This window comes from Oratosquilla oratoria, chromosome 1 (genome assembly GCF_046742065.1).
Source record: "Oratosquilla oratoria isolate Oo_2021 chromosome 1, ASM4674206v1, whole genome shotgun sequence".
Lineage (NCBI taxonomy): Eukaryota > Metazoa > Arthropoda > Malacostraca > Stomatopoda > Squillidae > Oratosquilla > Oratosquilla oratoria.
The window spans coordinates 59,940,720-59,951,563 of NC_134777.1; the positions used below are offsets into that span (position 1 = coordinate 59,940,720).

General features: G+C 36.4%; 1 protein-coding gene across 2 annotated transcripts in view; it reads right to left on the bottom strand.

Annotated features, from left to right (window-relative positions):
* LOC143030885 (vesicle transport protein SFT2A) overlaps positions 1 to 10,101 on the bottom strand; it is a 47,642-nt gene extending 37,541 nt beyond the window's left edge. Inside the window, exon 1 of one of the 2 annotated variants that reach the window (XM_076194154.1) lies at positions 9,682 to 10,101. The gene's annotated coding sequence lies outside the window, so the exon portion shown is untranslated. The remainder of the gene's footprint in view (positions 1 to 9,681) is intronic. The other variant, XM_076194238.1, reaches the window with a different exon arrangement.
* Positions 10,102 to 10,844: the final 743 nt, after the last annotated feature.

The window sequence follows — 10,844 nt, forward strand, 5'->3', positions numbered from 1 at the left end:
AACCCTTTAAAGACAATTGTTTGGTCTCATCATGCACAGAAGGGGGGCTACCTATGGAAACTGGCCTATCTGTTGCAGGAATAACAGAATTATGAAAAGGCACTACACAGCACCTAGGAGATATATCTATGCCATAAGATCAAGTCCAGAAACAACAAAAGTAACATGGAAAACAGTAGCATGAGGGGAAAACCTTAAGGGAATGTGAACAGACCCAAGAATAGGCAAAGGAGAACCTTGTACAGAATGCAAACTATTACAAAAAGGAGATAAAGGGAGATTGTACAGATTTCTGAGAGCATAATAAGCCTTTCTACCTATAAGACTACATTCTGTACCAGTATCTACTGTACCTGAGATAGATGTGTTCTCCATAAGAAATTGGAAGGTGAGTAATTAAGAAGGCTTAGCAGCCACCAAAGGGATGATTTGAGACTGGCTATTAATGGTCAATCCCTCAGTTTGTGATGAGGGAGCTGGTGAAAATGGGACTGAATTTGCCTAAGTTTCAGAATCTTTGAACACTGGTTAGTCATATGTTTACATTGACCATGGATATGATGGTAGCCAAGTTTATCCTAAGGCAGTACTCTCGAGAGGTCATGTGTCACATTAGAGGAGGCATCAGAGAAATTCCATTGGGCAAGGGACTGCTTTGACATAAGCTTGAGTGACCTGACTTGCTACAATAGGTACATGTAAGTACAGCAGGTGTAAATGTAGATGGAGAGCTTTGAGTAGGTACTGATGACTGAGTGGGTGGAGAAGAACTAGGAACATTGATATGTTATTGTGCACTGCTAATGCACAAATAACCACAAGGCACTTCCTTTAGTTTACTTGAAAGCCAAGTCACAAAAGACAATAGGGCATATGTCTTATAGCTAAGAGAAGATGCAGCTCTTCTCTCAAAAGGCATCAGTAATAGTATTAAAAAAAATAATAATAATAAATAAATAAATAAATAAAAATAATAATAATAAGACAGAACCTATTCAAAGTGATAGCATATCTATCTACACAATCCGATTGAAATGACTCTCAAGGCCTTGAAAGCGATCTTGCTGGCCTGGGCCATAGCATGCATATAGTTAAGAGTGCCCAATCATGATGTAAGGACATCAGCCAACTTAAAGCAACATTGAAAATTATCACCTACAGAGGCATCAGAAAAGATTTTGAGGAAATTAGCTCTAAAAGTATCATAACTATAGTTCAGAATTTTGGGGTCAAGAGAGGAGGCCGACATTATTTCAGAAGCCAATGAGTTTGGCACAAGTTGAGATCTCATGAATGAGATTTTCTCAGACCCAGTAGTTACATTAGTATTGATTATACTATCTTCACGCTGGAGAATAAAATCTGCAGCCTTATATTGGTGATCCTGACCTGAAAACTTAACTATACAAGGATCCTGATGCAAAAGGGTAAATGTATGAGCCATCATTTGAGATGGAGGTTGGGGACTTAAAAACAATGGCAATTTGGGCTTAGACATATTTAAAGTAGAGCAAGGTAACTGTAACCCACTCCTAGGTAGCATTTAAAACAAAAACAAGAAATTCTAAATAAAAACACATGCCCCAATAAGGAAAACTTAAGTAGCCTGGAAAAATATAAACAATACTACCAATTTTCTATGACTCACAATTAAAGGAAAATGGTACCTCAAAGGTTAACTATATAAAAAACAAATATCAAAATGGCCAAATGTGGTGTAAGCAACATGTCACCAAATGGTGGCCTGGCCAGAGAAATGAACTATAGTTCCATTATTACAATGCTATTTGACATGCATAACTTATAATTGTTTATTAATCCTTTCGCATCCAGGCCTCCAGATGAATCACTACACACACAGGAATAATAGGCAATCTTTTGATGAACACAGATGATGATAATATAACCAAAAAGTCCAAACTGGAGATGCTAAGCTGGAGACCACATTGGACCACACAAAAAAGTCACATGGCACACACACAGAATACAGTTCCTGAGCACCAGCTCATACATACATACATATACCAAGGCTTTTTCCCCCTTACAAGGGAGGTAGCCAAAAAGAAAAGGCATAAAATCATTCCCACCCATTCCATCCCTGAATACCCTGTCTGATACTTTAGGGTCTATATGGGGCACCCCTACGGACCAGAGCTACACATCATTTTGTCTATGATAGAGGAAAACTCTGTTCATAGAGAAATGATGACACTTTTATACTATGACTGTCCCTCCGTTATGCTGTCCCCAAACCCCTTGCTACTGTCCTGTGCAATTTCTCTGAGTATTCATTTTCTGTGGTGGGGGAAAAGAATATTGCCACCAAGTATTTCCACTTGGATCGTAAGAGGCGAGCAGAAAGGGACGGGGATTGGGACTAGGTATCCTTCTCCTTGTAGCCCCACAGGGGACATTCCTACACGAAAAAGTAAAGGCACAAGATCATAACTAATCAAAAGTCACTGTAATGAATTCCTGGCTGGAAAAAAAAAAAAAAAACATAATGTTGCTGGCCACCACAATGTTATAGGGTGGCTAATAAAAGTAAAGGAATCATTAAATAATTAAATTAATCACAATGTGATAAAGCACTACAATGACAAATATGTACATGAAGTAAGGAGGTGGAGTAACAAATGGGATGCCAAGCTTTGAGTTGATGCAGGAAACATACACAGTTCACTTGGTTCTCCTTACAAAGGCACACACAATTGCAATTAAACAATACAATGACAATAATAAAATTAATATACAACAAAATTTATGATAATCATGCGATGGATAAACACAAACACAACTGAACAATTTACAAGTATAATGCACTACAATAATTGTACAATGCTACAATGCAGTACATAAATATATTATATACAATGGTATGATACCATCTCACACCTAAATCAGTGTTATAATTCAGGGGAAAAATATACAAACACACATTTGTATGACAACAAAATGGTCTTTTTCACTAATATTTGATAATAGAATAAATTGCACTGTATTGGGAAAAATAATTAAGGTATTTTTTTTAGAAGTGCACACCTACAGTAGCATTAGAAACTTAAATATTTTGTAAATTTTAATACATCAATGTAATAAATCTTTTTCTTGGCAGAAATCAATATCAGAAAATGTTGCTAAAACCTATAGGGAAATGAAGTTGCTTTGATTCTTTAGACACCATTTTTGTTTTGATAGATTCGGAGGTTGGAGACAACGACACTGATGAACCCTAAAACTACAGGTACCTCATTACTAAATGCAGATTAAGTTAGGTAAGGTTGGTAGGTTCGGTTAGGTAGGCTATGTTTCAATAAACGAATTTATCATACTTTAATTTCTTTGGACTCAGCTTCTCCCAAAACTAAGATGGCATCTCCAACAACCGAAGCAGCTATGTTTGTTCATTTGTAGCTTTTAGCAATTTTTTTTTTAATTTCCGCCAAGAATAACGGGGTAGTATGTGTGAGTAAATTTTGACGCAGCCCGAAGGGATTTCTCCCCGTCCTCTCCTTATATGCAAAGGGGGACGGAGAGGGGGGGTCGCCGATTAAATGAAGCGGCCTTGCTGTGGATGTACTGTGTCTTGCGACACTGCTTCTGACCCAGGGCGGTGGGCAGGGTTCAGGGATGACCCGTCATCCAGGAGGTGCTCAGATGAGAGGAAGGGTGGGAGGGGTGTGGAGTGTATTTAGGGATGAAATGGGTGGGAGTGTTTTTATGCCTTTCCTTTTGTGGCTACCTCCCTTGGAAGGGGGAAAAAGCCTTGGTATATGTATGTATGTATGTACATTGATGTATTATAATTTTCAAAATTATTATTTAATTTTCTACTGCTGTATTGCATAGGTATGCACTTCTAAAAATTTACCCAAGATACTGCAGTAACTGATGACTGAGCTAATGATATTTAAGATTAAAGTCTGAATACCATCAAACATTCATCATGGTAAATTTTTAGAATTGCACATTTTTGTGATATAGTAAAAAAAAAATTAATAATTTTGTAAATTATAATATATCAACATAATATACGTTAATCTTGGCAGAAATCAATAATAGAAGCAACTGCTAAAAGCTATCAACAAACAAACATAACCACTTAAACTACTTGAGACGGCATATTTGTTTTGGTAGAGGCAGAGATCAAAGAAATTAACGTATATTATATTCGTATATTCTAACACAACTTAACCTACCTAACTTAACCAAACCTCCCTACCTAACCTAACCTGCATTTAGTAATATGGTAATTCTAGATTAATGTGGTAATTCTAGAGGTCATTAAGGGCATTGTTGTCATCTCAACAATGGGGAAAAGGGCAATAAGTATGAATAAAACAGAAAGGCTTGAGAATATTAGACAAAAGAACTGCACCAAAAAAATCAATTATGATCAAAATATTGTTGCGAAGGAACTTAAAGTTATGTTCAGTAATGTGGATGTTTTTTGTATGGACAAATTGAATGAATTGAAGGCTAAGATTAATGAAGACAAAGAACCTCCACAAATCATTGCAATACAGGAGGTAAAGCCAAAAAACTACAGATACGAAAGGGATATAATAGAGTACATTATTCAGGGTTATGAAATTTATGGGGAAAACTTGAAGCAAGGAGTGGGCAGAGGTCTGTTACTGTATGTTAAAGAGGACATCCAGCATGAGCGTGTTGTTTTTGAGAACAGAGTGCATGAATATATTGCTATTAGAATTAGAGGAAGGAGTGATGATGTGTTGTTTGGGACCATATATAGGAGTCCAAATAGTGATGTTGAAAATAATAATAATCTTCTGGATCTGTTGCAGGAAATAAGTGAAGTTAATGTAAGGCACAAGGTGGTGGTTGGTGAATTTAATGTACCGAACATAGACTGGGATGATTTGACAGTTATGCAGGGGGAGGATATGTTAAGCCATAATTTTATTGAAAAAGTGAAAGATTGTTATTTCGTTCAACACATAAAAGAAATAACAAGATGCAGGGGTACAGATAGTGGAAATATTTTAGATATAATTCTCATGGATGATGATGTTATAATGGAAAAAGTGGAGATAAAGGACCCACTAGGAAAAAGTGACCATGGCTGTGTATATTTCGAGTGCAATATAGAACCACAGGAAAAAAAGTGTAGGAAACTTGTATATATGTACAAAAAGGCTAACTTTACCAAATTAAAAGAATTGTTGGCTATAGACTGGACAGATTTTTTTTATCAATGCAGACACGGAGGAAATGTGGGAAAGATTTAAATTGAAGATGCAAAGTGCTATAGATGAGTGTGTTCCAAAAAGACAATTCAAGAGCAGTACAAGGAAAAGGACTAATCAGAATCTGCCAATGAACACTAAGTTGTGGAGATTGATAAAGAAAAAGCAGAGTTTATGGGCTAGATTGAAGAAAATGAAGGAAGATAGGGAGGATAATACAAGTGAGTATAGCTTTGTACAAGAAGGCTACAGACAAACTAACAACAAAGTGAGATGGGAAACAAGGAGAGCAGTAAGAAGAGTGGAGAAATCAATAGCAGAGAATGTGAAAGAGAACCCTAAAGCATTCTGGAATATATACAATCCAAGACAAAATTGTCAGTGTCAGGGAACTGTATATGAATGCAGAGAAAACATTGAGAACTAAAAATGACAAAGAGAAAGCAAATGTTTTGGCAGAAATTTTCAGCTCTGTGTTCACACAAGAACCAGAGGGGGAGATACCTACTCTCGCTGCTAAAGACATACCAGAAATGCCACCATTCGAATTCACAGACGAGGAAATAAGTAAGGTAATTGACAAACTACAGAGACAAATCACCCAGCCCAGACGGATTACATCCTAGAATTCTGAAAGAAGTGAAAGCAGAGATCATTAGCCCACTTAAGCTTATATTTAACTCATCACTACAGGCCAGTAAGATACCAGTGGATTGGAAAATAGCTAATATTACAGCAATATTTAAAAAAGGAGATAGAAGTGAACCAGAAAATTATAGACCAGTAAGTTTGACCTGTGTTATCTGTAAGCTGATGGAATCAATAATACGTGGAAAGGTGTTAGATCATTTGAACAAGTATAAACTAATAAGTGGAAGGCAGTATGGATTTGTGAATGGACGCTCTACGGTGCTTCAGCTGATCACAGTAATAGAAGAATGGACAAAGATATTGGATATGGGAGGAGGATTTGATGTAGCCTACTGTGATTTTATTAAGGCTTTTGATAAGGTGCTGCACTGGAGACTGATTGGAAAGGTCAGCAGTTATAACATCAAGGGGAAAGCCTTGAAGTGGATTGAGGAGTTTCTAAAAGATCGAAAACAAAGAGTGATAGTGAATGGTGAAGTGTTTCAATGGAAAGATGTGATTAGCGGGGTGCCTCAGGGTTCAGTACTCGGGCCGTTGATGTTTATGTATATTAATGACATGCCAAACACTATATTAAACAGTCAGATATTTCTATATGCAGATGATATAAAGATATACAGAGAAATCAAAGGGAGAGAGGATTGCAGGAAGCTACAGGAAGATCTACAAAGAATGAAGAACTGGTCCGAAAAGTGGCTGTTGAGGTTTCATCCAAAGAAATGTAAAATAATGCGAGTAGGGAGGACAGGAATAGAGAACTTTCAATACATAATGGAAGAACAACTAAATGCAGTGAGGGTGGAAAAAGATTTGGGTGTTGTTGTGGATGATGAATTAAATTTCAGTAGACATTTGGCTGAGAAGATCAATGTAGCAAATAGGATGGTTGGTCTGATTAGAAAACATTCACTACTATGGATGAGAGTATGTTAAAGAACTTGTTTGTGAGTTTAGTTCGGCCACACTTGAGTATGCAAACCAAGTGTGGTGCCCATACAAAAAGAGGGACATAGCTGCAGTTGAGGCAGTACAGAGGAGAGCAACAAAGATGGTGCCGGGCTTGAGGACTCTTACATATTCAGAGAGACTAAAGAAGCTGGGTTTACCAACTCTTATATACCGAAGATCTAGAGGCGATATGATTGAGACATTTAAAATAATAACTGGAATGTATGATGGTGTGAGTGAAAGATTATTTGTGAGGCACTCTGAGATAGTGACAAGAGGACATAATAAAAGGATCTTCATACAAAGAACAAGGTTAAACATAAGAAAATATACATTTAGTAATAGAGTGGTAAATAATTGGAACAAGCTGCCCGAGGATGTGGTGAATGCTAAGTCAGTGGTGGATTTTGAGAGGAAGCTTGATCGAGTGTGGAAGAACCAGGAGCAGAAATATGATTTTGAAGCGTTAATTGTTAATATCCGCCTCGACCACAGTGACCACTAGACTATGATATAAGAGGATAGTTATTAAGAGCTGGAGCCACAGGCGCATTAGCCTCTTCCAGAAGCCTTCTGTAAGTATCTGTATCTCCAACCTCCAAATTAAGCAAAACAAAGATGGTGTCTAAAGGAGTCTACACAATTTTGTTTGTTTATAGCTTTTATCAACTTTCTATTATTGATTTCTGCCAAAAACAACATACATTACATTGATGTATTATAATTTACAAAATTACTGTTTAATTTTCTATTACTATATCGTGTAGGTGTACACTTCTAAAAAAATACCCACAAGTTTCATGTATCCATGCTTATACGTTTCTGAAATGTTATGGTTTATTCAATAAATTCTCTCTAATATCATCATGTGTATATGTGGCACAGCACTAGTCCAAAAGCAACACAAAACAGTGAGGCCATACTAGTTAATTAATTTATACAACTTTTGGGCTGAACAGCTATGACTAATTTCCTTGGTGGCCACTGGTCTCCTGCAAAAATGACACTACACATAATACTGTAGGAAGGGGCAAAAGTAGCCACATGGGGCAAAGTTGGTCATCGTTTTTCTTACATACCTAATTATGACAGAAAGGGAAATAAAACCACCAACTACTATGTTTTGTATAATTCCTCCCTTTTGTTGTTTGTTTTACACACCACGCCAACACAATTAGATTATCTAGGTCAAACACCGCTAGAGGTGCCACCATCTATGACATCAGCCAATAGCGCGCCATTCAAATGGCCAAGTGTACATACTGCAGGAAATTTAATTCATAAAAATATCGCACAAGTGTATTTTACTACGATAATGGTAAATTTCAACCAATCATATCATCAGTTACATATCAGTACATAGAAACATGAAAAAAACATGGCAGCCTGCATTCAGCAGTAAATCGAAAATGTGTTCGTTTCAAAGGAAAAATGAGCTAGAAAACGCTAATAAATGGGTAACAAAGCCAAATAATCAGAAACTACTAGTCTCACAGATTATTCTGATACCCAAAATCAGGGCAGGGTATCATGGGAGAGCTGAGAAATCGTAAGTAGACAATGAGTTTTTTCTATTAGGTCAGTTAACGAGAACGTAAAACGTATTGTGGCATCTCAGCTGCCGATGCAGACACGTCTGTCGAATCATCTTTGCATGTATATCATGATCTATACTGGTACTCTAACCTAATGTAAGATAGTATAATCCAGTTATATCTTCCTATTGAACATTGTGTGAATAAATGTACTTGTTGATATGTCATTCCTTGGGCCACCATATTGGCTAATCAAGGTAATAGTTATTTCGTAGTTCTCCCAACTTTCTGATGCTTGAAAAACAAACTCTAGGTCATGTCCAACCTCTCAGGTCAATTTAGCACTACGTTTCCAAAAGTGTTGTTACAATGTTATCAGTTATGTATATGATAATATGGACTTGGCTATACACTTTATGGCCAGATTTCCGGGGACAAAATAGACCTGATTTGGTACCTTTCAAAATGCAATATCTCGGAAAGTAGGACAGCTAGGTGGATAATTCAAATTGCATTGTATCCGTAGCGACTTTCTGCATCCCATGAGAACTACCTCAGCTCAAATATCAGGAATTCCATTTTCATGTTGACCTAGCTTAGTAGCTAATTAGAAATCTAACAAAAACAATGGCCAGTTTTGCCCTTTCCTATGGTAGTACTAATGCCTTCAGCAAAAAACACAGCTCCTCCTAAATCTGCTGAGCTATAAACTGCATAAGTACTTATTATTCAGACAGTCCCAGAATGTGCTGTTCCTATCCATCTCAATCACGTGCCCCCTAACCCCTACAAAATGAATTGCAATCTATCTTATTGCCACAGTTTTAATTGCCTCACAGTAATTTGAATATTGTTAATAAATAATTTATCATTTTTGTGCACCAGTAAGGAAAGGATGGGGGAGCAAATGATGTTCCCAATAGCGTTCTTTCTATGAAATTTTCATGGCAAATCTAAATAGTAGTTAGATTAAAAAATAAAATCCTTTGAATTTGGATAATAACAATTAACTTTCGTGTTATAGCTTTTGTTATCTAAAGACCTTATAATCTTAAGAAATGACAATAACATTATCACCTTAGTTTGATTAAATCAATATTGTTCCAGAGTAATTAGAAAGAAGCAATCGAATAAAAAGTAATGTACACATACTTTAAACTTTGCAAACATTCATTCATGTCACAAGTGTCAAACACAAGCCAACTGTAGAAAATAAATATGAATGTGGATGTAAACCGTAAAAAAAAATCAACAAAACCCCTTCACTAAAACTAGTCTTATAATTTACTCTAGCATATACCAGTGTGAACATAAATTACTGCGTGGTTACTACTTACAATTCCTGTCAGGTGGCTGGACGTAATACTCCCACTTCTCTCAACTTTTAGGCGACGCTCCACTAACAAATTTTAACAATTTTTTTCACAAGTAAACAATAATATAACTTTGTATCTTGTAACTTTGGGTGAATTTTATTAAAATGAACTTTCACTTCCGCAATTTTTATACTACGTGTATCTCACGATGTAGATCCTGCACAAGTAAATTTCGAGCTTATCCAGCTAGTATGTTATTAATATGTTACTCAAACAATGATAGATTGCCTACGCTGTGGTATTTCAAGAAATTATATTCTACATAAAACAACATTGTTTGATTGAAAGTTATTTTTCTGCTCGATTATTTTTTTTTTCATAAAAACTGGAATTATGAGAGAATGGGTACACGGCATTTTATATTGCACCACTTCAGAGTGCATGACATGTTACTGGATCGTCGATATTATTTTACTGTTTTGTTTTATCCATTGGCTCCCTAACATTTTATTCTGAATAGTTTTATTACATTATTAATATTAAGTCCTTATTCAATAATTTGCTCATGCGGAGATAATTGTTTGATGGCAACCTTAGATACAGTACTTAGAATTTGATAAGATAACCCCACCGTGCAATATGCTGGGATGAAAAATGAAATCAAACAGGGGTGCAGGAGGTACTGTGTGAATACTTATGGAAGGAGGGTTTTACGGTGGGAACTAGAAGAAAGTGCCAGAGAGAATAGGATTCGGCAAGTTGAGTAATGTCTTCATGGAGGTTTTATAGCAGGGGTTCCCAGCCCGCGGGACGGTGTCACTAATTGCAGAGAAAATACAAAAAAGGACGGGTTTTGCTCAAATGCACACTTCTATATATGTATGGTTGCATATAGTTGAATTATTTAAACTTTTTTCTTAAAATGTGTGATTTTCATGTAATTTCACCAAAGAGAAGTTGTTTTAGTCTCTGAAGTATGACCGACCACAGCTAAATATACCGTAACAAATTAGCATATGGTTGCATTATTTGAACTATTTTCTTTAAAAGGTGGGATTTTCATGTAATTTGATCAAAGAGAAGTAACGTTTTTATCCTCTGCAAAATTACCACGGACGGCCTGAAGACGGGGACGGATTGCGATCGTATATGGTCAAAGTCTACGCCTAGGGCTTGATACAAAC